The sequence below is a fragment of the Periophthalmus magnuspinnatus genome, chromosome 22 (genome assembly GCF_009829125.3).
Source record: "Periophthalmus magnuspinnatus isolate fPerMag1 chromosome 22, fPerMag1.2.pri, whole genome shotgun sequence".
In the NCBI taxonomy this organism is placed as follows: domain Eukaryota; kingdom Metazoa; phylum Chordata; class Actinopteri; order Gobiiformes; family Gobiidae; genus Periophthalmus; species Periophthalmus magnuspinnatus.
In genome coordinates, this window is record NC_047147.1 from 12714173 (window position 1) to 12741153 (window position 26981).

Here is a 26981-nt window from a genome sequence, read left to right on the forward strand (position 1 = left end):
GGTGACAGTAGTTAAAGCCTTTGTAAAAAGTTACTGTACAAAGGTAAACCAATAATTTTAATGTTTACAATTGTATCCATTAATATAATATTAGGTAAATAAATAAGTTAAATAAATACATTGGCATGACTTTATGGCTTTATTACATGGTCAGATAATTATAATAATTATTTTTATTATTGATAATAATAATTGAGAATAGGTGGTTTAAAAGGCCTGTCTTTTTATAACATTTCTAACTCCAAAAAATATTGTACTGAAATATTGTATTCCAAAATGCTTTATGTCCGCGATAGGCCCTGTATTCTACCAGATGGCAAACAAAAGGGGACATAATTATTCCATGTGTGATGCCGAAAACTGGCCAGCTTTTCAGTGGAGGTTTATTTCTGTCAAAATAGTGTTAAATGCTTTAAATATTGTTAGTTGTAAGAGGGTTTTTTGTTTTGTTTTTTTAACTGAAAGTGCCCTGCTGTTGTGCATGTTTCGCTGCTGTTCTTTTTAAACCTTTGTGTGTATTTTGGGAATTTTGTAGTTGTTTAACTGAGTGATGAAACAAGGAAGATTCCCATAGTTAATATTTCGGGATCTATTTTAAACAAGTACTCCAATAAGCATTCCTGGTTCTTGATTCTTATTGACCAATTCAGTTCCTGCTCTGACTAAGTAGGTCTTGACAGCATGTGTGCAAGTGTTAAAGTGTACTCACCTCCATCCGGCTTTAGAACAACATGTGTGCTTGTCATATGTGTGTGTGTCCCCTTGCAGCAGCTTCTTTATGGCACCTTTGTTATTGATATATCATTCTTTGTCCCACTTTTCTTGTCTCAGGGAGGACCAGGGCCTCTAAGTTTTTGCCCCACTGGCCTGCCCTGCTGAGGCCTGCATTAAATATCAATACATTTTTACGAGGGCTCATAAATAGTGACGGGGAGATACCGTGGTCAAAGGGACAGGCCAGTGGCTCACATCTCTGGGCTGTATGGGTCAGAGAGGAGAGGAAATGGAGCTTTAGTGTGGATAAAAGAATACAAATAGACCACTGCAGGGAAGCTCAGCACATGCACCTGTTGCAGCCTCTTAAAAGTACTGTCACTGCTACTTCTGAAAGTAAACAGCACAAAATGTTTGGCATTAGAGGAGGAAAAAATAAAATACAAATGTTTATAGTAATTTTGAGTATATAGTTGATCTTTTCAGTACTTTACATGTAACTACTTGCACTATAATTACGATCCCTTATTAGTACAACAATATACTCCAACAACTTTTACTTCTGACAGCTGATGGGATTCCTAATTAACAAACAAACACAATAACTAGAAAGTATAATAATATTACATTTGATGGCATAAATATATATGTACTTGGTTCCTTGTATTTTTATTTTTTTAATCTAATGTGTCAAGTCATTTATTATTCACGATGTTTCATTCAACAAAGACTTTGGTTGTGTGGGCAGACTGTGTTGGTTTAAATGCCCTTAACAAAAGAGCCTTCAAAAGCACAACTCTAGTGACTCCAGTGTGGCAGTATATTTGTGGGACAGTGGGCAGGGAGGGGTGGAGGAGGGTGTGCGTGCAGACCCCACTTTAAAAGATTAACATTGCGGCCACAATAGCATATACAGGGGAGTGAGTGGGCCGCTGCCTGGTTAACCATTGCTCCACTCCTCATTGTCTAGTTAGGAGAACTGGTTAGCCCCGCAGACGCAGATCTTGGCAGTTGGAGTGAGCCACGAAACAATAACCGTCGGCGGGACTGGGGCAAAGATGGAGATGTATGGGTCCGGGGAGAGACGGAGGGGGGTTCAGGGTGTATAGTGGGACAGATTGGACACCACACGACCCCCCCTTTTTCTGTATATAGCTCCTTGTGTGTGATGTGACAGTGATAAACGGTACTTGCAGGCGTCCAGATCAACAAACAGACACTGCCTCGTTTCCCCAATGCGGCTATGGGCAGGCGGAAAGGAGGTGCCATCCCATTAGAGCCTGGATTCAATGCTGCTAAAGCAAGGTGGGGGGGTCAATGCTGGGGGGGAAACTCATCTCATCCCGAGGACCCCCAACCAAGAGGCTACAGCTCTGTTTTGTTTTCTTAAAAAGTGTCATAAAAACTACTCTCTTCCATAAAATTTGCATCTCCAAGCTGATTAGATATCCTCTCCCCTCTGTGAGCATTTCGACCCCGTCCCAGCCATTCACTTTCAGCCCTTTCACAGTTTTATTGGACTTTTCAGAAAAAAGGAAACTCATGTAGGACTGCACCCTTTTGGCCTCTGCGTCTCCTCCTCCATTTGACGTAACCAGGTCCAATCCCTTTTAGAACAATTGCCTTCTGTTAGCGTAGCAAAGCCATGAGAATACTCTGCATGTTGTTATGTTAAAGTCTATAGAAAAGTTTGGTTTTGTTTGTGCGGTGATTTATTTATGATGTGTGGTGTGGCACATGCATCTTACGGCCCGGCAAAGCTAACCTTGGATTAAAGAGTAACCGTAGAGTCAAAACTAAGTAACAAAAAAACAAATATGAACAAGTACTTCCATATACCTCCAGAATCCTGTTTATGGATGTCACAGCAGGAAACAGAGAAATAATCCCATTAACTTTGAGTGGAAAGTCTATTACAGAGTTGCATAATGTGGCGCCCTGCTCAGATAATCACCGTCGCACTGAGATAAGGAGATTTGTGATGCTCCAAATTTGAATGAGACAGTAATGTGCATAAGCCACCAGTAAAAGTTGGTCCCATAAGTTTTTCACTCATCCAAAGCTGCATCTTGATAGAATACAAAATATATTATAAAAATATGTTTTTACCACTGCTACATGAACTGTAAGATGTTTAGTGCAATAGTCAATGTATAGTGTTACCTGCAAATCTGATTAGAAGACCTTGGTGTCTTAATTATCACTGGACAATAGTGGTACCTGGTCCAATTGGTGGAGTGAGTCGTCATAGTAAGGTGAATCCAAGTGAAAGACAAAAATGAATGATGAAACTAATTTTAGGACTCTATTCATCACAATCAAGTGACCTTAGTGAGCATCATGTAGTGTTCATAATAACGTCAAAGCCAAAGATACAATTTAGAAATGTAGATCTGTAGATTTTATCAATGGGCTGACCAGTTGAATACTAGTTTATGCAATAGTAAATTCTGAAATTATACTGCTGAAGAAATTATAGTCAATAAATGATAAACTTGATAATACTGAAACTAATTTATGACACTAACACATTAACACAATAACCCTAAGGCAGAATTATCCCAAAAATCTATTCTAAATGTGCATTAGTGTAAAAAATAATAATAAAAAAACATGAACTGCAATAAAAAAAAAAGTAGATTGAAACACTTACGGTAATTATCTTGTGTCTATAATGCGTATTTTATTTAACCTTCCTCAGCTCAAATCTAATTGCAGTGAAGAAAAATAACAAAATGTTCCAAACTAGTGCAAAGAAAAAATACCCATGATAAATTATTCATAATATCTAAATTATTCATTTTTATTTTTTTTAAAAAGAAAACAGATTGAAGAAATTTTGTCTGTGGTGGGTGAATTAGAATGTTGGTGGTCTGCCTTTGTCTCAAACTTTGAAACAGTGCAAACAAAAGCTCAGTTTTTAATAATCTTTAACTACCTCAGTTATCTTCCAGCCTGTGTGAGTCCTAAATGTCATGTTCCCGAGCGCTCCGTCAGCCCAGTTCTGGGAGGGACACAGGAGGTTGTTAGGGAGGAGACATCATTCATATTCGCATATCATGGGGAAAGTCAGGGTTAAGGAGTGGGAATGTAGCCCAGTATTGTGATGCTAAGGGACGCGGGAGGGTGAACCAGGGTTCTCTTGGGCCCCCGACCTGGGACCTGGCCTTTGATGAGAGAGCCTGCGGGACATGGAGCTCCGAGGGGGACCATCGCTCTGCCACACAGTCAGCGGGAGAATGGGACATCAGGGACATCACAGAACAGGAGGGGACGGGGCCTTTGTGGCTAAAGAAAATGTACGTGTCTCTGGGAGGGACCAGTGAAAGGTCACATAAAGGGAGCACAGGGAGAACAGCAAAATAAACAGGCAGGAAGAGGGGACATTTCTGAGGCTGAGATCTGGAATAGGCCCAGTGCAGAAGAATGTGGCATGTGTGCTGTTGTGTGTAAAGCACACACAAGTGAACTGTGGATTTTAAGATGTGCAAATAGTGGAAGGATCTCTCATATTTAAGGACAAAATATGATGAAGCTGTTGTATAAACAACAACTGCACTGTGCTAAATAACATTCTGGCTGCATTTTTAAACAAGCTTAAAGTTTTTTCCTTATGTTATTATACGTGGGAGCTACTTTTTTAAAGATATAGTACAAATAATTTATCAGCTCTCTCCAGTCTGTAAGGTATCCTGTAGCTGGACTTATATCCTGTATCCTGTAGTTGGATGCACTTAATAAGCAGCTTGGCAGTTCACAGCATTAATCTATTCACTGCTTCCTGCCTTTTATGAGTTGTAATTAATTTGCCAATGCATTATTAACAAACTGTGCCACAGATCTGCTTAAGGCAGCTTGTTTATAAGAGGACCAAAGACTCTTGTCTTAGATTATATGTAAAAACAAGGAGTGAATGTTATTTGGATCTTTTCACATAATTTAGGTGACTACAATTGTTGTCATCACCATTGCAGCTATAGTATTAAAATCCTAATGTTAACTATGCACTTCACACAGAAAAACTAATTTAAGTCTTGTCAAGTTTTCTTTTTAAATAAATGTGCACTTTGGCTACTTGTGAGGAGAAGTGACCATGCACCTGTTTAACTTTCATAGATAAAGTGCTCCAGGTCGCCCTCTAGTGGTTATATTTGAAATAATTCTTGCTCAGCTGTAGGTGAAAAACATTTTTTAAAAACTGTGCCTATTCCTTTTTGTATGTTATGCACAGAAATGATCATTTGTAACCCTTTTGAACCCTGATATAGCCACACATATCTTAATCATATTCCTTTTTACCCTAAGGTCTAATTCTTATTGAAGTATTACACCATCTCATTTCCACTGTTCTCATGAATAATGCAGAGGAGTCAGCTGATGAGGCACATTTGGTTGTCAAGTTGAGAAGGAGGAAGAGTGTTACATAAGAGAGGAGTGACTGAAGCAGTCTGACAGTTTTGCCTTTGAAGAAAAACATCTCCTAACCTACTGAGATTCCTATAAGCCTGGAAGCATCTAGTAAAAATGATGTAAGAAATTGCTATTTAAATGCAATTCCTGTACTAGAGGAAGGCCAAAATAGCCAACTTTGTACTGTTTATTTATATATTTTAAATTTTAATAGTCTTCTGCTGTTGTGGAGGGCATATTAGATATAGCAGAGTGGACCACATGTGAATCCTGCATCATTCATAGCAGTTAATGCAAAAGGCGAGCTGGAGGCTAACACTACATGGAGACTTGAGACATCTGGGAATAACAAATCAGCAGCAAATATAAAACAAGAGGCTGCAGGATAGAGTGAAGTACGGGATATAAGATGCCGTGTTGTGTCCATAGGGATGAATGTAGTTGGATGATGATATTCAAAAACAACATGGCATGCATTGAGTATAGAGGGAGCCTAGCTTTTGAGTTGCCTTCTCATTATTTCAATAAGCTTTTTTTAATGTCACAAGAGATATTTCCATCCAGTGTTGCATTAATTTTTCACCAAGATCTTGTATTGATGATGGTTGAGTCTGACTGCTGCACAAAGCCTTCTCCAGCACATCCTGAAGATTCTCAATGGAGTTAAGGTCTGGACTCTGTGGTGGCCAATCCATGTGTGAAAATGATGTCTCATGCTCCCTGAACCACTCTTTCGCAATTTGAGCCCGATGAATCCTGGCATTGTCAACTTGGAATATGCCCATGCCATCAGGGAAGAAAAAATCCATTGATGGAATAACCTGGTCATTCAGTATATTCAGGTGTCAGCTGACCTCATTCTTTGTGCACAGACTGTTGCTGAACCTAGACCTGACCAACTGCAGCAATCCCAACCTATTTGCTTAGTTAAATCCAGGTAGCGACTTATTTTTTTGGTCAGGCAGTGTACTCTATAGTCAAATTTGGCACACCTTCAAAACAACATTTGAAATTGAAGATCTCCCACCACTGATATAAAATGTGAAAATATATGACCATGGTATTCGCTTCCAGCCACTATGGGAAAAAGTTGATACATTATTAACGTGTGGATGGTGTTTACAACATAAGCAGCCAAGACATGTCAAGATAACATCATGTGGGGTTACTGAAGATTCTCGGGAACTATCCTAAATGAACATTGAGGAATAACTTCTGCCAGTTAAATGGAACTGAAAGCATAAGACTAAAACCTGATTGGCAGCATTACTGAGTTTACATCAAACCAAACTTTCACAAGGTCGCTCCAAAAGAAAATGGGCTCAATCCTGCACTTCGTAAAATAATTTGGCCCCAAAAACAATCACCCCGTTCTATTATGGATATCGTCTAAACGCACATCAGATCGAGATGGACTCATTCTTCATAGTGTAGCCAGACGATTATTATAGCGGCCCTCTCCTAGTGGCAGATAAATTGTGATATTATTACCTTTCATTTCTCCGTAAATCCAGCATTATAAAACTGCTGTGCATTGGATAAGGAGGTGGTAGAGATGTTCTGGGGCACAGGAAGATACCTCCCCTGTCCCCGTCCCAAAGAGGGATGAGGAGTAATTGAATCGTACTGGCAGTTTATCCGGTGCATAAAAAGATGAGGGGAGAGGAAGAGCTGGAGGGCTTTAAGCAGCCTTCCTTTGTAATAATTCTGAGTTTAGCACTAGATCGCATTCGAAAAAGATCAGAGAGTATTAAGTGAACACAAATCCACACCTCAACTTCAACAGTCTACAATTGCAGGATAAAAGGTTTTAGCTTCAGGATCAGGAAAAGGTCTGTTCAAATAAAGGGTAAAGTGAATCAAGCATTTACCACTGAACTAAATAATTCCTATTCAAGTATAACAAACTCCAAGATAGGGACATGCAGAGGTTGAGGCCTCTGCTCAGGATTTGGTCAAAGTGCATCTTGTTAAACATTGAATTGAGAATGACAGTGAATTGTAAAAAACATTTGTGACAAGTGCTTGAGGGTGACATAGTTATACTGGTCCTGGCCTCAACTAACCTCGACACACACACGGGACCTTTGTATTGATTCTCCATTTATCTGTGGGACAAAGATAGCTCTCTTTTTTGCCTTACTTTTTGATTTGGCATTTTAAGGAAGTACCCGCCAATTGCTCCTAGTAAAACTCATAAGTAAAACCTTTTGTTAAAATCCTAATTAAATGTTGTAAACTCAAGATACTAAAAAGTTAATCAGATCATTTAAAGTCCTTATATGCCAGCGAGTCTGCAGATTTGTCCACTTACCAGGCAGCGCTTGTCAACTGAATCTTACTGCAAAAGGTTCCCCCATGGCCCACAATGTTGGAATTATTGGCCAATAACATCACAATCAAACAATATTTGCCTCTTCCAAAATGGGGTGAATGAATAACCATTTAAAGTACATAATCAGCAGTGTTGAATATGCTGACAGGATGCCCTTTTAAACAAATTAAATTGCTCTCTCCAAAAAATAATAAATAAATACATTAAGGAGGAACAGAAAAAGCTCTGGCATTGAACAAATATTGAAATAATAGCTTTTGTAGCTTTGTATCCAACATCAGTTTGACCTAAGCCTGCTCTTGGTCTAACTCCAGCCCTGACAGTAAAGGTCCTGTTCTGATTAATGTAATATTCATCTGTACAGGGCTATCTCATGCCTCTATCTCCTTCTGAGTTCACCCTGGTCCAATCCACACAACCACACCAATGTCACTGTGACTTTGAACAAGCATATTCCTACATGAGCGTCATCCATTTTACTGCCTTGTATGCTCCAGCTATTATTATGAGGTGTTTTAGGCAGCTCAGGGTGACAGAAGCCTCCAGAGCAAGAAAACACACACTACAAAAAGTGCAGTGTCATTTAATGCAACTTGATCTGTATTTATTAATTACTATATAGAGCAATGTTACTATTTGAAATGGGAGTTTAATAAGTTTGTTTGTATTTTTGCCACAGGCCAACAGGGGGAGCTGTGGATCTCCAATCAACATGAACGTGGAGTTACCATGGCTGGAAATCAGGCTTCAGTAGACTTCAGTAAGCCTTTTCTGTGGTGATTTGGGTCATATGTAGTATGTAGTTATTAGCACATTGTTAAACCAAAATACACAAGCACATAAAGAACATGGCATTTGTGAAATATAATGTATTTTGCCACATTATAAAAGTGAGAAGATAGCGATACAGATGAGGTTTAGATACACATGAGCAACAAACAGATGGACAAAATAAGATGTAGCAAAATCCTCCTAAATACAAAATAGTTCCACTGACAGTAATTCAATTTAAATATCTTGGTGCTGTTTCTATGGAGCTTTTCCGCATCTTAAAGTTTCTGCTGTGTGGTTATGTGATTTTTGTGCCCATAAATAAGAATGATAGTGAATGCTGCCTTTAAAAACAGCTGACAATGTCTGTGTGTGAAAGTGATGCATAAACAAAGTGCTTTAATAAACATAATTTAACACAACACAGCACCTCAGAGACAGTATCTTCAAACCTTAAAGGACCTGCTCTAGTTTTAAGACCAAGGCTCATAATGGTGACCTACATGTTTCTTATTTCTTTGTTGTTTACCGAAAATGTCCAGTGGATGTAGCTTGCAGTAATGTTGCAACAATACTTACTGCTGCTACTGTTACTATGTAGGTCCCAGGCTCAGTTCACACAGTGTAGCTCAATAGATCTAGCCTACAGTTTCAGTGTAGTTAGCTCCTCCTTTCAGATAGATATAAGGCAGTGTCCACCAGTGATCTGACCAGAACAGAAGAAGAACAGCTTAGATGAGCAGTGAAACGTCTTCACTCCTGCATGTTTTGGTCCAGTTGACAGATGTAACTTCGGCTTTACTATGGATCAGACCTAGACGACTGGAGGATTACGCAGACATACTATTACTATGGTTACTACTTTATATACTTCATGCTGAATGGTAGTGAATACAACAGCTCGATTGGTATTAATAACCCCTCCACATCTACAGTCAACAGGAAATGCACCATATTGAACCTCTTAACACTTTAGCTGAATCATGGCTACAGTAATGGAAAGCTTAATAGTAAATCATCACCCAAACAATTGTAACACGCATTATGTAAAAAGCTTTGCACTTCCCACAAGCATCATCAAACCTAATAAAACCGAGTACATTATGTAAAGAGTTGAGCCAAAGATTTCTAGCCACAAATGTTGAACCTTTCTGAGCTGTAGAAATACTTCTGACAAATGCAACCCTTTTTTCTTTAACAAACAAAGTTACTGTTTTAATAGAAATGGTGTTAAACAAGTAGTTTCCTCAACCCAACCCAACAAGTGACCTACCGTTCAATGTTTCTTTGGAAAAACAAGCATGCAGATTTATATTATTTTGGATTTTTGTAGCTTACATAAATCACAACATTTTGAGTTGAGCACCCTCTGGAGAATTTATGTAAAATCTGAAATATTGACAACTAGAAATTTTCATCCTTTCATTTAATCATTTTGGATATCCAACATTGAAAAATGGAATAACATTTTTATAATGTAAGTATATGTACATGTTAAGGTAGTGTGGCCAGTAAGACAAGGTAGGGTTTCTGCTACTCTTTAGATTATGCAACATTTTCAGGACTTTTTTAATCTAAATATATTTAGTTTTAAATGTTACACTATGGCATGATCCAAATTTTTCATCAGTCTAAAACCCATGAATTGGAAAAATCTGGAAGGCACAGTGGCAGAGATTGAGTTTCTTTGAAGTGCCGCTGATTGGAACGCCAGAGAAAACTGTCAGTGTTAAATCAATATTAGCCACAATTATTATATAGTCCACTTGTCTTATCTGACCCTTCATATTACAGTTTTATTGCTTGGCGAGTTTCTATTCTAAATCTATTCATTCACACTTTTAGGACAACAGTGATTACATGGAGACAAAAATAGCCCCTGAATAGCTAAGCGTGTCTTGAAAGCCACGTGCCGCTTCACCCGAATAGCTTTTAGGTGAGGCGAAGCAGCTGTAATTCTTTGTGTCAGCTTTAGTTAGGTTGGTCATGTGGAGAGGGCCTTGTATCTCCGCCAAGTGGGTCGAAACCAAAACACGTTGCTATGCTTCCATTTGCCTGTGTGTCATCCTGGTAATTCACCCTCATTGTCCATACCCTAACCCTACATCACGGAGATGGACTGGACCATAATACAGCCCCTGCAATCTTTTCAATGACTTTCGAGCCAATAACCAGGCTGATGTAATGGTTTTACTCCAGTGCACCTATCATCAGCCGGGCCCTTGGGTGCTAACCACAGTGTGATCTGAACATGGTGGAATCAGAAAGCTCTAAGGATTGTGGGTAATTGTATCAAAGTGCTCATGAGACAGGTTTGTCATGGATCGAGATGGAGGTGAGACATGTGATGTATGTGAATGACAGTAGCTTCAGGGGAGCAGGTGACATACAGGAGCGCAGAGCAGCAGGAGAACAAAATGAGACGTGCTCTACAGTGGGAGATGTGAGGGACTGTCTGATGTGATGTGTAGAATTCACATGAAGAGGACAACAAGGGATCATGTTGGAATAGGGTTGTTATCAAATGAACAGCTCATATTTCATTCATAGGATTCAAATGTGTATTTTTCACACCCCTAAAAACAGGGTCAAACATAAAGCCTGCTGTCTAGCGCTTCCTGAAACATTTGTTGTTGACCTATAACCATAGAGCTATAGATCCATGCCTTTAACTCGGACTGGGCAATATAACAAAGAAATTCATCACATTTTTCGTCTCCTTTTGATCAATCATGATTTTTCTTTCATTCCAAGTTATTGTGTCTCAAAAACAAACAGAGTAACTGTCTGTATGATTTCCCTCAAATAAACAATGCACTTTAATCCCATTTAACACAATAAGGTCAAATTTCGTCCTCTTAAGTCTGAATTCAGCTTCTCTATTAAAAACCTTGATGATAAGAGAAGACTGAATTTGATTAAAAAAATTCGATCAATCGCACATCCTTCCCATAACCAGTCAAATTGCATTTCCACTCAAACTAGCTATTTTTTTGTCATTTGGTTGTAAGTGTTTATAGTGAAACATGGAAACTCAATTTTAACAGATGGGAGATCTTGTAAAAGTGTGCACTGCATAATTTGCACTCAGATGTGTTCACTAGTTTAACTCTGCAAAGTGCATGAGAACCACAGTGAGTACTCTGAGGTTCATTGTTTATTGTTTATTGGTAGGATCCCCATTAGCACAGACAAGCTGCCGCTATGCTTTCTGGGGCTATATAAAAGTTCATGAATACGAAATGTTCAAATAGTAACTTTTTTCAGTACCTTCACTAACACAGTCCTTGTTATCACACAATTAACAGAACATTAGTAAATTGTGCATCTAATCCAAGTCCCAGCACAACACCATACTGGCTGCTCAGTTTTATACGATCTATAATCTTTTTATAGATTGCTGGGCAGTAGTGTAAATAGGATGGCACCAGAGCTTGTTTAATTTGTATAGTTGATTTTACTTTGATTGTGCCTTTATATCATAGAAATGTCTCTTGCCATGTTTGTGCACATCATGTGTCCAGGCTAGTTTACAGTCAACTAAAACTCCAGGCAGGTGGTGTCATATACTTGTCTAATTTTAACTCCCTCAATCTCTAATGGCAATTCTGGATTTAGTTGAATACAATGATTAGATCCCACAACCATTGCAACAGTTTTTTATGTATTTGATTTTCATTTATCCATCTTATCCCTTCCATTTAGTTTGTAGTTCGTTTATGGTATGCACAAGTAGTAAGCAAGTAGGGAGTGTACATAACAATTTTAGCTTTATTAAGGACAACTAGCATTTCATTAGTATAAATATTATAGAGCAAAGGTTCAAGGTTATTGTTTTTTGTTTTTTATTTAATTCTTTTTTTCATCTAGTAGCTATTAAAAAAAACAAAAAACAGACTGTATTCTCTCGCTGAAATAGCTTCTGAACCACGATAATGCTGTATTCTCCAAACCATAACTTTCTAATTTTTCCATGATTGAGTACATCAAATACAGCTGAATAATATAACATAATTCCAGCCATTAGTTTGAGGGACCATCAGTCTGTGCTTGCTAGCATTAGTTGCATCTGAAAGTTTAGTTTTTAAATTAGTTTGTTAGCCATAAAGTGTGTTTCTAAATCCAAGGTGCTACTTTTGTCTAGCGTTTCAACCTTCATATTAATATAATTACTGTCTGAATTAGGTGGTGAGTAGGAACATCCTATTAGCATTGGAAGATTAACCTGTTGTCAAATAGTTTCTAGACTACAATCCATTAAATCTCTTCTCTCTTTCAACGGTATGTTTTCAGATACATTAAAAGTGACTCCTCCACCATATCTGTTTCTGTCTTTTCTAAAGATGTTGTAATCTTGTATCTCTAGCTCACTTTCATCAGAGATGTCATCTGGATGTGTCTCAACACAACAATATTTCTTTTATTTCTGCAAATTTATTCCTGATACTATTTGTATCAATGTGTTGGAAACCTTTTTTGCATATTTGTACTCTCATTGCCATGACAATAATATTATAGCATGACTATTACACACACCAAGCTCAAGTACACTGTTTTAAGCTTTTATTGGTGTGCTGGTAAAAGGTTATATGGTTTTGGATGAACTATTAATTTGCTGTGTCTTAGAAATGCTATGTTTCCTTTTTCTCTTTTTTCATTTTCAGTAGCAGTTCTTTCCTCTGTCTTATGACTTCAGTGTAGTCTTCATTTATATAGATCTTTGTTCCTTTTAGCTTTTTGACTCTTTGGGGACCATTAGTCTGTCCTTGAGCTTTTGAAACTTGGCCAAGATGGTTCTAGGTCTGTTAGTTCCTTCAGCTCCTTTTTCCTTTCTGTACAGCTTCAATTTCATTATCAATATACAGTTGCAGTTCATCAGTTTATATAGTTTTTATCTTCTTTTGTGTTTCAGCGATTTCTCTTTGTTGTTGTAATAACGCAGTAAACATGCCCTGCTGTTGTAAAAGCTCACTTGCATACTGTCTTGCACATAGGTAGTGTACCCTTTGGCTCTTAGATTTTAGTTTACTGTACATACATCTGTTTCATTGTCATGTTGGGATATTATTATCATTATTTAACCACAGCGTGTAATGGCTTTGTGAGACACTCTATCACTACATATTGACTTTAGAAAATACTAAACAAGTAAATTAAGCACAGATTTTGAGAAAATAGAATCTGTAGGCATATTGGGTGGTCAACCTGCAGCTCTGTGATATGAAGGCCCCTCTTTAATGATGTCTCAATCGTACTAAAGGTTAGGTTAAGCAGGTTAATAGAGCTCCAGGGATGGCTCTTAAGCTCAGTGGTTATGTGTCCCAGGAGGAGGCCGTTCGGTGGGATGTGCACAGCATATAAAACATCATGACTGCCGGCATCCTCTCTCTGAAGGTCAAGTGTGAGCCAAGATTATGGGCTGGATTAGAGAGGAAATATTAGGGATTGATTTTAGAGTATGTAGTTCAGAGTAAACAAGAACAGTCACACCTGAAATGGTAAGAATCTGCTAAAACATTCGGTAAAGTTTACAGATGGCCCAAGAGATTAAGATGTTTGTGATTTCATGTCATTGCGACAGAAAGCCAGAGATTTCATCAACTAGGAGTCAGTATCAAGACAAATATTTGAGCACTATGTAACATTTCTGGTTTAGGATCCGTCACCTGCTTGTCTTATGAAAATACCATTTCCTTGCCTGGAATTTTTCACAGTATAGCATTAACCATATCTTTTTTGCATTTATTGATTAATTATAGCATCACCTGCTAGTCTCCATAGCGATAGATAAATTAATTGTCATTCTGTGGAACATTATATCAAGCCAATATCTCCATGGAAACAAACAGGTGACTCTAAATCAGAAGTGAGTGCACCTATAGGACTGTTTAACTATGCTGATAACGCTTTACTTGAATCACTTTAGTCAATAACAGATTAAGAATGAATTATAGTGACTGTTCTGTTTCTATAGTTTCAAATGCTACTGGTTTGTGCAGTATATATGCTGTATTATTTTTTACATTGTGGAAAAATGTAGACACGTACCCAAATGTTACAATACATTAGAGGACATTTGTGCTCGCAATTATTTAAATTACACCGAGAACAAATGAAGCGTGGGCGGAGGTGAAGAATTTGAGGAGAAATTACACATAACACAAAGACCACGACTAATTGAAACTATCATGTTTTCTACCAAACTTATTATTAGGTTTGTACTATTCTGTCTGCAAACAAGAGCCATTAAAGGAATGTGAACACACTAAGTGAATCCATTAGGGCCAGTGATAACAGTACTCGGTGCTTCAGTGTTACAGACGGATGCCTGCTGGGAGAGGCATGCTTGTTGGGTCTCCACGGTGATGAGAGGAGAGTGGAGGGAGATGGTGGGCGTTATGGAGTCCCCAAGGACCAGTATGGAGAAGATAATCAGTCCATACAGCCAACTGCAGAGCAAACTCCACCAAGAACAAAGAGGACGTGTTATACTAGTGTTGTCACAATACTAAAATCTCAAAATCGATTTTGATACTAAGTAAAAAGTTCTGTAGAGATTTCACAACCAAAATTGATTAATAAAATGTTATTTTCAACCCAAAATAATAGTAGTTTCTTGAATATTTGGTCTATATATGTGGCTTACAAGTTCTGACAGACCAAGCCCATTCTAAAACTATTCAGGAAAGAACCAAATTTGTCCTATCTATGTACTTTTTTCAGTATTACTATGTACTTTCCATGCAAGTCTTGGATCGATTAGTATCTGGGTATCTAAACTTTGGACAATCGTAATTATAACTAATCATCTTGGATTACTTTGCAATTGGAAATAATTCTTAACAAGTAGTTATTTGACTCAAGAATATTGACCTTTTTTCTGATTCACAGCCTCTAACAGCATGTTTGACAGCTGTTATGTTATGTCTTAGATATTCTATAGTCAGCCCAATTTTCTTGGAGAGACAATTCTTTGGCTCAGTGGTATTAGCTGACCCAGTTACATATTTTTGCATAAGTTCTCACTGCTCACTCTTGATTAAAACACCATATGTTGTGTTTATAATGTGTTTACCCATAAATGCTCTTTAGTTTAGCTACATAATGTCTAATGTAATTTCTTCTACTGTGTAATTTATTAGCAGTATTTTATACTCTCTGAGACCTCTCCAAAGTCAGTCTGTAATGCATTGGTAAAAGAATTAGCAAAGGAATCTTCTTGTGAGAACTACTATATTACATATTTTTATTTACGTGTGACTGGCTCTATCTTGCATTATGATAAAAAGTGTGGCCAAGTTTGTTTTGGTTTTTAACACTCCTTTACTTCAGACCTTCAGGCAAATGAAAAATAACAATGGATTCAAAAAGTCTGACATTTTTTGTTGACATTACTTTTGTCTAGATTGAGGTAATAACATTTGCATATTGTGTAAAAAGATGAATACTAAATAGCTCACACAAAAACATTTCTGAACAAATACTTTTCACATATTAGCTGTGTCTGTACCCGCCTGTGTTTCTCTATCTCTGTTCTGCTTTCCTCTAATTGGTTGTGGCAGCACTGGGGAGCTCTGGAGGGGTCAAAGGTTAGGGTTCAGTAGCGTAGCCCTTCTGTGATCATGACACTGACTATTTCTCTTCAGTCTACCCCTACACATATTGGCATCTCAGCTCTGGTGTCTGTAAGCACTGCAGCATTTTAATAATACAGATAACCACTCAATTAATTAAAAACAACTGCTGAAACGTTGTGCTGATTGGGCATTACATTATGACACAGTAGATGATGGAATAACACATATGTTACCTGTGTCTTTAGTGGAGTAAACTGTATTTTGCAGCAATAGTTTGATGTAAACCCTAGAGATGTTGGCATGGGTGACGACGTGAGTTTGACCAGTTCCATATGTAGGTCTCTGAGCATGTTGTCCCATTAGAATATTTTTATTCTGGTTCACTGACCTTGTATCCAGTTTTTAATGTGATTGTCTATTATTTACTTGATGATCTGCCTTTATGAGCAACAAAACATTTCCATTGTCCCATTGTGTTATGAGTCAGAACGTTTAGCCTAAATTAACTCTTATTGTTATTGTCATATTTACCCCAAGAGACTTGATTTGTCCTCATGTTGGAGATAGGTCCCCATAAATGTGTACACAGATTTTAATTGTGATCATTTCTGCCTATATCGCACATTTTGTCCCAGGATTTTCAAATGTATGTGTAAAATACTTTATTCCATTAAACAACTGAGAGTACTTAAAAGCTTCTGTTCCCCACTGTCTCTTCCTGATGTGCTCTAGTGATGGATGAAGCTGGCTCCATCCTAAAGTACAGCTTTCAATACACTACGTTACCCAGCAGCCCCAGGCCCCCCTCTGGAGCTCTTCTTTTTCTGAGCACTCCAACACATTACCAACAACTAAACAACAGCCTCCTCTTGGCCAGAATCAATGCACAGCTCCCCTCATGCCACCGCTGGACTCCAAGTCAATTTCCCCAGACTTTGAGGTTAGAGGAAGGAGGCAGGATAAGCACTCGCCTCTGCTGCGAAGCGGAGGGATAAATCCTCTTTGTGGCTATTTTGGTTTGCTTTCATCTTGGAGAATGTAGGAAAGACCAGAGAATAAAATGCTATTGGATGTGTCCAGATTGATTGCTGTTGCTGTATTCTGTAGGTTTTTATTTTCCTACTGCAGAAGTGGTCTATAGATTCCAAGTTTGGGGAAAAAAGTTGTTCCATGGCATTTTTTATTTAGTGCAGATTTGGGGGCCATCCCTAAATGACGGATTCGGTTTGAAACAGAAGACATGATTTAAACTTTAACATTACATTCTTATTAATTGTTGTTTAAAGGTTTATAATATATTAATAATGCACCTTTCCTTCTGGCTATGCAAGTCTTGCCTTCTGTTCACTTATATGCAAAATGTATGTCAAATTAATTTCTGAAAACATTTTAAAAATAGCTAGTATTTTCCACTTCTTCAAACTCTAGTTCACTATCACATGTTTTTTCTTTGTTGGCAGAATACATAGGGCCTCATTCATGAAGCATTCTTACAAAAAAATAGCACTTATGAGCATTTTTGGCATTCACAAAATGTTTTCGTAATTGAACATGTTCTTCTGGAAGAACAAATCCTTCGAACAGTAGGATAGTAATAAAAATATTACTATGTGATCCAATAACATTTATGAGGAGTTTTGTAGAGCATGTGGCCTATTTGGTCTAACAGACTTTACAGGCTCTGACAGCCTCAGTCTGTCCCAGCCCCAGTGCTCTCCATATGGGCCACTGTTACAGCCCTGCTGCACTCAACAACCCCGCACCCCCATGACCCCCATGACCCCCATGACCACAGCACACTTGTATGTGCCCTCATCCCAACGGGTCCCTACTCGCAAAAAGCACAATAAATATGCCCTCGCTTATTTCAATATGTTAGTTATTTAAATATACCCTCACTGAGTGTGTTCATGTGTGTTCATATGTGTGTGTGTTTAAATTGCCACTGAAGCTGTAAAACAGTGGTTGCTTTGCCTGACTTCCTCATTCACCCTCTCCCTGCACTTTCACATGTAATAATGCCGAGCAGAAGTTTAGAGGGTGTTTCTTACTAAATGCAATGAATTTTTGTGTAAATGAGTGTTGTGGTGTTCGTAGTTGGGTGTTGGGTTTTAGAATTATTAGGGGCAATTGTCATTTAAGTTGATTTAATTTAGTTGCTTAAGAACTCTCAGCATTCTTAAAGTGGAAGTTATGAACATTTTTTAAGAAAACATTCATGAATGATGCCCATAGTGCTTTCCGTTTATTTTATACCAGCATTATTACTCAGGCAGTGATAATTCTTTGCCCAAATAATAATTGTTGTGTACATATTAGTTGTTTTGATCTATTTTATTTGAGCATTTTTATTCAACTCTGCATATAACCTCTATCAGAGTTTCCCATTGCTTGTGTAGGTCAAACTGACTTTTACAACCAAGTGCCTATATAGTCCATAATATAATGCCCCTGGCTGTATAAGGACAGGCTGTAGATTACATTGCTTGTTGCCAGAATATGTGACGCAGGCTGACCCTTACCATCACCGTTAAGGCTGGGGACACTTGTCAATCACTGCCATTTAATCAACTACACATCGACATTCAAGGACTTTATCTTGTTAACACAGCGCTTCCTGATCACGGACTGAACACTCGAAAGCACACAACACATCAATAATACAAGCTGCGGTGCCCATAAAGAACATCTAATAAAGTTGAATGGAAAATACGCAGGCTATACCGGCCTCAATGCAGGGCTAAGTTGATTAAATGCTTTGCCCTACTTTCTAGCGTGATAGAAGATAACTCTTACCAATAAAACGGAAAGCACTTGGTCATATAGAAACAATACTTTGTGGAGTGGGGTTTTATGTTGCAGGGAATGTCATAGCAGAAACAGGGCATGATAAATCAATGTATGTACAGTAATTGGCTGAGAAAAATAGGTGAATTTCCATTGTGAATAAGATGTTGGAGATTATACAGATCAATATCAGTCAATATGTCAATATGAATGAACCTGAATGAGCTTTTTGCACACATTGCATGCCACTTGGTGACTGGGTAATAACCAGTGAGTATGATGTTTTGTGTCCTCAGTAACCCCAACACTAAGAACATAAACAAACCAACAGTCAAAAAATGCCCTGCTTATTTGACTGGAAACATGCAGAATTCTTGTCCGTGATCTGCAGTACCAGGCAACACCAGGCAGCACTTGAATAAAAGATTGGACGAGTTAAATTGTCTGTCTGTTTTATATGTAATGCAATAAAAGTTGTTGTACACCAGTGCAGATATATTGTAAAAGCAGCTCTTAAAGGGTCAAAATGAGAACACTGTGTGCTGTCTGCATTTTTATCATCTGCAAACCAGAAGGCATGGGTGCGCTGTTTGCATGCTAATTGTTACTGGCTATTGCGTGACACCCTAACTTCACTCTTGCCTCTGAATATTGTGAAACCGGCTTATAAACCCATCACTGTGAAGAATTAAATTTGAAAAGTATCACCTACATGTTTGTTATGTAGATAATAATGCATCATTGAGAGAGTAGTATACATATGCCTGTGTTTTTTAAACAGGTGTAATGTTAAAATGATTGGACTCCATCTTGGCTGTGCAGGGTATGGTCACGTTTTAGCAGATGTGGGAGCTAGTGACAGAGTGAGGCAGCGTGCAGGGTGAAGCTGGAGTGAAACACTGTTCTAATGAGCCATCTGTAGAGACAGGTGCACATAGAGCCCTGGCCCTGACCTGCTCACTGTGGAAACGCCCCCTCCTCATATATGCTCTCACAGAGGATATAATATACTGTTCTGTGTGGTACCTTGAAGATCAGTCAAAATGAATTAGATTCCCTTGAACTCTAGGGACAATCTGGCTAAGGGCCACAGTTCAATTGGTAAGATTATCAAGATTATACAAGTATTTGCAACAGACAAGTAAAAATGCATTGATAGCTTGGGGATATAATATATGTAATCTATGGACATGCTGAAAACAAGATAACAAATTGAGTTATGAATAATATGATAAATAAATGATTTTATTCCTGTTTACTAAGCACAACCTGTCCACAATAATATGCATTTTGCCAAAGTGGTTTAACTGCGGTCAACTCATAAAAATGGATGTACATTACCACTGAGCATGTCAGCAAATCATTGGCCTGCAGGCAATGTAAAGAAAATACATTCACCCTGTACAGCTGTTTAGCATTTTTGCATTTCAGCGTTTGTAAGCGGTAAACAACAAGCACAATTTTCACCACAGGACGACAATAGTGATACATATCCAATTTTCATTTAAAGATGTGGCAAAGTAGAGTCTATTGTTACATATATGTGCAATGACTCAGAACGTCTATAGTGTCGAGCATGTTAGATTTGTGGAGAGGTAAGCCCACTTACAGTAAGACTGCATCCTTTTTTTTGTCCGTACAATCCCTCAGTCGTCCAGGTCTGATCCATAGTAAAAGCCAAAGTTAAATCTGTCAACTGGACAAAACGTTGTATGAGTAAAGACATTTCACTGCTCATCCAAGCCACTTCTTCAGTTCTGAGCAGCGAAACGTCTTCATTCCTACAACATCCTTCTTTAGATATCTTTTAGCATTTAAAATACTTGTAATTCAATGGGTGTAAGATGATACATAAAAAGTTACATAGTATACCTTTAATGTGCCTCAACAACTAAAGTGCATTGTTAAACACCATCTGCCTCACTTATATGCAAATACTGTTTCTCCCACTACGCTCACAAGTCGGAAATGTGCTTCCTCGCTCACTCTTGGAGGCGTGATAAATAGGAGCTGAGGATGCACACTCCGTCCAGCCTCTCTGTCGATGAACAGTTAATGGAATTATTGTGCTTGACGGCCCCCAGAGCAGCCACATTATCAATGCTGAAGCTGGGGTCTTTCTCAGTTCACTCTCTGAATATACCCCACTGTTTTGGAAATAGGCCAATGGGGATTTTACACAATGTAGCGTAAAGGGATCAAAAATATCCTCTTTGAAGCTACGAAATGAATAGAGTGGTAAGTGGTGGAATTTTTCCAACTCCAAAGATATGATTATCAATTGAAAGGACTTTAAGCCATAAGAGCCCATCTCTAACAAATAACAAAAGAACGTTGACATTTTTTTGGATTATTCTTTCAAAAACGGTGAATTTCACATTGAGTTAACCCATCTAAATCATGACATCTTCAAATTCTACAAGGTGAACACTGTCATGGTTTTACTTAGGACCTAAAAGCAGCACATAACGGGTAAGTAGTTTAACTGTTTATTGTCCAGGCTAGTAATCAGGCAAATGTGGTAAGGATCAAGCTCGGGGGTTCAGAGGTGCAGGTAGGTATTGGGCTGGAAAGCAGGCAGACAGGCAGACAGACAGGCAGACAGGCAGCTTCCAATGATAACGACAGAGGCAGCTGGACATAGAACAAAGCAACTGTAGAACAAAAACGCTGAAAAACATTAACTTGTCTTGTGGCGCTAAACACATCCTCTAACTAGAGAAGTATCAACAACAAACTGGCGAGGAGTGGATGAAAAAACAGGCTTCTTATAATGCAGGTAATGAGGGAAATTGGATCCAGGTGTGCCAGCTGACGCCCAGGTGGGCGGAGAGACAGTCAGGGAGGATCCAGACAGATACAACCTATTCCTAGGTTTCAGATGATCACAACAATCTATTGGTCAATAATATTCAGTGCAGATAGGGGACAGTGGAAAATCAATATCGCTGGGTTTCAGATGACATCACAACATTTTATAGGCCAATAATATTTAATACAGATAAGGGGCATCTAAAACGTGTACTGTTCAAGTTTTTTGTTGTTAAATAGTGAGTTCTAGGGTATAGTCACTAATAGAAATGATGAGGTTCAATATGGGTGAATTTACTTATGGGATATTTATGGCAAAGCACAATGTAATCAACAGGGAAATGTGTCTCTTGCCCCCATCTGGGACTATGACGTCATAATATTCGAAAATTTGAAAACCACCAATTGTTTTAAATGCAGATTGTTGTTGTATTATTGCATTATAGCATGTTCTGGGATTTAGTCATAGAAATGATCAAGTCCAACATTGTAAATTTACCTTTTGGATATTTCACAGCAAAGGACCATGTAATCAACAGAGAAAATTGGCTCTTGCCCCTCATCAGGGAGTATGTCATCATCACATTCAAGAATCAGAAATCCACAGATTGCTAAGGAATTTCCATTGTTTCTGGGTTGGTTGCTGAGTTCTAATGCAACCGGGTAAAGCTGTCAAAGCCGTGTGACATTATAGGGGCTGATGATTTAGCCTCTGTCTGGGTAATGACTCTCATCCATCGTGAGTTAGTGGCCAACACGGCTCTGTCGCACATGAACAAATTAGCCAAAGAGAAGATGAAGGCGACATGTGAAGTGCTGAGAGTGTGAGGAGGAGAGATGTGTAAATAGGAGCAGAGGGGGGGCAACAAGAATTAAGGGAATTACTGCAGGTGAAGGATTTTTGAAGTGGTTAACATATGGCTGTGTTCGAAAAAGCTAGAGATGGCTCTGTTTTCTAGTTCATTAGGGTTACGATAACATTTACAGTAACAACTTGTACCTAAATAGCAAAAGTTTTTTTTTGTTTTTGTTTTTTTTTTACTTGTATGGCAGGATGAGTAATATGTGAAATAAGAAGTATTTTGTGAGGTGCCAGATGCAGTATGTAACATTTATATTGCACATAATTGTAATCGTTTAAATGGACTTATGTACTTATTTGTGTTTGTTTTTTGTAATTTTTTTCTGTATTTTGATCAGGGTACCCCTGAAAAGAGCATCTAAGTGGTGTCATTTGGTCTCCCTGTATAAATAAAGATAAATACATTTAAAAGAAATAAAACAAATATTGAATTACTAGCGGAGGCATGCATTCTTACTGTAAGCGGACGCACCACAAATTTGATGTATAACTTGGCTGAGTGACTTCACCTATCAGATGCATTTAATGTCATACTGTGGAACATTCAAATAACTACTCGCTGTGATCAGGCAACACAAAAATGGCTATTGTATACTTAATATAATCTAAAATGTTATCTGCTTTCCTAAACCTGTTGTATAAAAGGTTTTCTGCTCTTGTAATGTCAGAGTGTGTAGTTCAAGTTGAGGTGCATTCAGGGGACCTACTTTTCAATCATATAACAAGCCTCTCTTGTATAATAAAATATTTTCACTACTTTTTTGGTCCTACATAATACCTCTGAAATCATCATATGTAATTTCACTTTCTTTAGCTGCTTTGTATGAAAATTGTGATACACCCTTAAGCAATATTTTTTAAAGAAATTATATGACAAAAATCTACTTAATCGTGACAGATTTAGTTGTAACGAGGCACTATGGAAAGGCAATGTACTTTAAAAGTAGCACAAAGTAATTAAAACCCTCGTATTAATAAGTCTGTCCAGAGCAGGAAATTAAACAAACGCAGATTTATTTTTCTAATTCAAACTTCCCCACAACTTGGTAAAAGTTAATCGCAGCCTTGTTCTCCTCTTCTCCTTTAAGTTTTTTATGGAGTAGCCCCAACTAGCAGTCAATAACCCACCTCTGTGTCCATTTAATAATTTAGTCTAATGTTCTGCAGTTCATTTGCACAGATCAATGCTGTTTGGTTTCAAGGAGGCATGTTTTCTTAGGTCAATTGATATTATTTTTCACACTGTAAAGAACAGGCTATTAGTTAAACAAACACTTAATCAATGTTCCATTACAAATGCCTCGTGTGAATGCTCAGAGGATCAACACACAGCCTCAGTGTCCGGCAGAATGTATATTGATGAAGTTTATCCATTTAATTAACTTAAAAGATGAGCACAGATATTTGGGTAACCTTGTGTCATAGGGGCCATTAACCCTTTTATTTTATGTTTGTTTTGTTTTGCTAAAACTACAACATTTGGAGACTTATTTAAATAGTATCCGCTTTCTTTGGATTTGGATCGCTGATAAGTGAGCTGCAGATTGTTCAATTTTATTTACAAATCAATGTACATTCAATCGAGTTAGATGGAACAATATACTCAGGAGGACCAATCATTTTTTAATATCACTCTCTCCTTATAGATTGGAGGAGCTTTCATGCCAGATGCCCTGCCTAATGGAACCTCCACTATGGGTCAGTCTTTCTTGCTGCTTAAGTTACAGATAGATTGTCCATTGTATGTTAATCCTTTTTCTTTTATGAAAGCCTTACATCATTGTATTGTAAACTCTTTATGATGAATGCTACTGTAGAGCTGTACATATTGTGGTGGTTGAAAAGACATGTATCGAGATGTGTTTTAAACAATACCTCTGTGAGTGCATCCATCTTGAACACTGCACTTTTCTCAAGAACACATGAATCACAGGCCTTCTTTTCTCACTAAATTGTCTCCTATATGGACACTCTTGAAGCACTTTTCTTGGGGCTTGACTTTTACATGGACTGAAATCATAGACTATGTCCTTGGCTAATTGCTAATTGCTAATGTGCCATTCATCTCTGCCAGTTAGAAGCTGCTGGGGCATTGCAGTCAGCCACAGTTGAGCGCAGGGTTAAAGCTGTGAGTGGAATTAAAATTGCACATAATTACTTCTGTCGCTCAGAGCATTATGGCAGGTAAAATTTATTCATAAAATGTCCTATAACCCTGGTGTAGGAAAAGCCATCCCCTGTCCACAGGTGAGGCCATTTTTCCTCTGCATTGATCTGCTCCTGGGGCTGTGCAGGACATCAATAAGGAGCCCGCATCAGGAGCACATCTGGCCCCTGGCCCCATCCCGTCATGTACATCGCTCAGAGGGACACTTCGGTGACACCTGGCACTCTCACAAGGTTAAAAGCATGTGCTGCAGCTCTGGCTTCAAAGTAAAGCTCTGTGTATTTCTAATGTTAGGTTCAGATCAGGCAATTTTATGGGAAATTTTGGAAGTTGAGTTTGAGGGGTTCGGCAAAGTCTCCTACAACTTCTAATAGCTGCTTGCTGTTGTCATGATAAGTAAATTTCAATCTTAATTTCAGTACTAAGGAAAGAAGAATACTCAAACAGAATGAACTGAATGGACCAAAACTTGAGCTCAGATAAGCGTTTGGTGAAAAACATAATTATATAGCAGTAAAAGTAGCTACCCATTCCCACATTTTAAGCCCCATTTTCCCTACCTCCTATCTTGCATATTTTTACATAAATCTGCAGTCATAAAATACCTTATGATTCTAAAAAATGGTTCCTTTCTTTTCTCTGCAGTGACCTGGCCATAATCATTTGCATTTTAAATACCCACAGACCAAGAAGTACATTCATCCATTTTACACTTTAAGAGATCTCATTTTTATATTCATTTCACACATTTTTCCAACATTCTACCTTCTCTATTCCCATGACAGTCCCCACGTGCCTGCTCCTCTCTGCTCTCACTATACACTGTCATCTTTTATCACAGAAGTAATTTTGAGTGTGGAAAATCTGTATAGATATGGGTTTTCCTGCCTCTTCCATGTAATCCCCTCGGTGAATGCGAACGCTCTAATCCACCATTGTAGGATTCGTGTCATACAGGGAATTGTCACATGTTCATCCCTGTGTTCTTTTGGAAATTAAAGATATTCTTGGAACACAGTTAAAATAGAATGTTCTCAAATTATTTTTAGCTTTATCCAATCTAACTTATGGTAAATCATATTAACTGGATGATCGGGTTTATCTGCTCTGTTAGACACATTTATGTCCAGTCAGTTGGGAAAATGTGTGTTGTTCCAGTGAATGGAAGCTCTATAAAGAATTAGTACATGATTAAGGAGTTGGTGAGTAATGGCGAACCTTAAACACTTCTTTCAAAGTTAAAGAGTATAGTATAGTATAGTATAGTATAATGACCTGGCTTATAAACTGAGGATGTACTGGTTTAGGAGTAAACGCTATATGTTGAGACATAGTAATTAGTGATACCAATGATAAATTATACATTTTCACTGTGTAGTTTGAATTTGTATCTTGTTTCAAGTTATCAGTTTTTAAGTAAAACACTTAACAATGTTTAACTGTGGTTAAGGGCCAATGGCATAGATCAGCAGTCTACACCAGGGCAGTTGTGGCTACAGAAAAGCTCACCAGACTGGAGTGAATAAGACACTGTAAAGAGATTTGAGTATCTTGAAAAGTATAATATAGCAAGACATAATAATTATAGTTCACACATTCCCAATCTTACCAGGATTCAGATGGTGCTCAGAATCCCATTAGTTCATTCCTTTTGTTACATTGTAAAGTTAACAACCTTAGCCTATCCTGACTGGGAACATGTTTTCACTTATGCATAATGAGCTTATTAATTCTCCTCTCCTAAACAATGTGTCATTATCCTTATGTGACCTGTATTGTGAGTTATCTGTCTCATAGGCATACATTTAAAATGAAGACTGAAGTTTGATGTATTTTCTTTGAAGCTTGATTCATTTTGGTTGTTTTTCATTTGCAGCTTCTTTCTGCCTCTGCAGTTCATTTAACACTCAGGACAGGCTCTTGTGATTTGCTAAATGCAGCGTTTGTTGTGCTGATACATCATGTCCCTGTTTATACGTGAATCAGATGAGGTACTTTTTCAAACTGCTGTCATACAAACAAGGAAAAGAAGAGCCCTCTGGAGGGATGTAAAAAAAATAGGTAAATAGGTAAGTAAACAGTGGTAAGAAAGAGCTGAGATGTTCTTTGTTCTTTACCAATGCTCAAGCAGATTCTGCATGTCCATCTCTCTAATTATCGTTCAAAACAAATGCACTCTTTATGTCAGGTGAGTTAAAAAGGCTTTAAAACATCTGGGTGCTTTAAATAACAGTTTCATCAGCAGATTACTCACAAGATGAGAGACATCATGAGGTTGTGAGAGCAGAGGAAAGATGGAGGTCTCATTTATGGTGCTTTCTCTGCCCCTGCCCGACCCTCTCCTAAAACTTTACTGCAGTGCTTCTGTTGGTTACAGAGCTCAGACCTGTCTGTACTCACCTCAGTGCCAACAGCCTGTGTTTTTCTTCCATGACTGCATCCAAGTTCAATAAGTTCTAATTACGGCTCAGGGTTGAGAGCGCGCTCAAACATTGTTTAGGAGAGGAGAATTAATAAGCTCATGGTGGCAGCGACAAAGTGGGTCTG

At 38.1% G+C, this 26981-nt stretch overlaps 1 protein-coding gene across 1 annotated transcript in view; it reads left to right on the forward strand.

The window, feature by feature from the left end:
* Positions 1-26981, forward strand: part of fndc5a (fibronectin type III domain containing 5a) — a 65558-nt gene that overhangs the window by 4218 nt on the left and 34359 nt on the right. The window contains exon 2 of the mRNA XM_055230898.1: positions 8139-8209. The gene's annotated coding sequence lies outside the window, so the exon portion shown is untranslated. The remainder of the gene's footprint in view (positions 1-8138; positions 8210-26981) is intronic.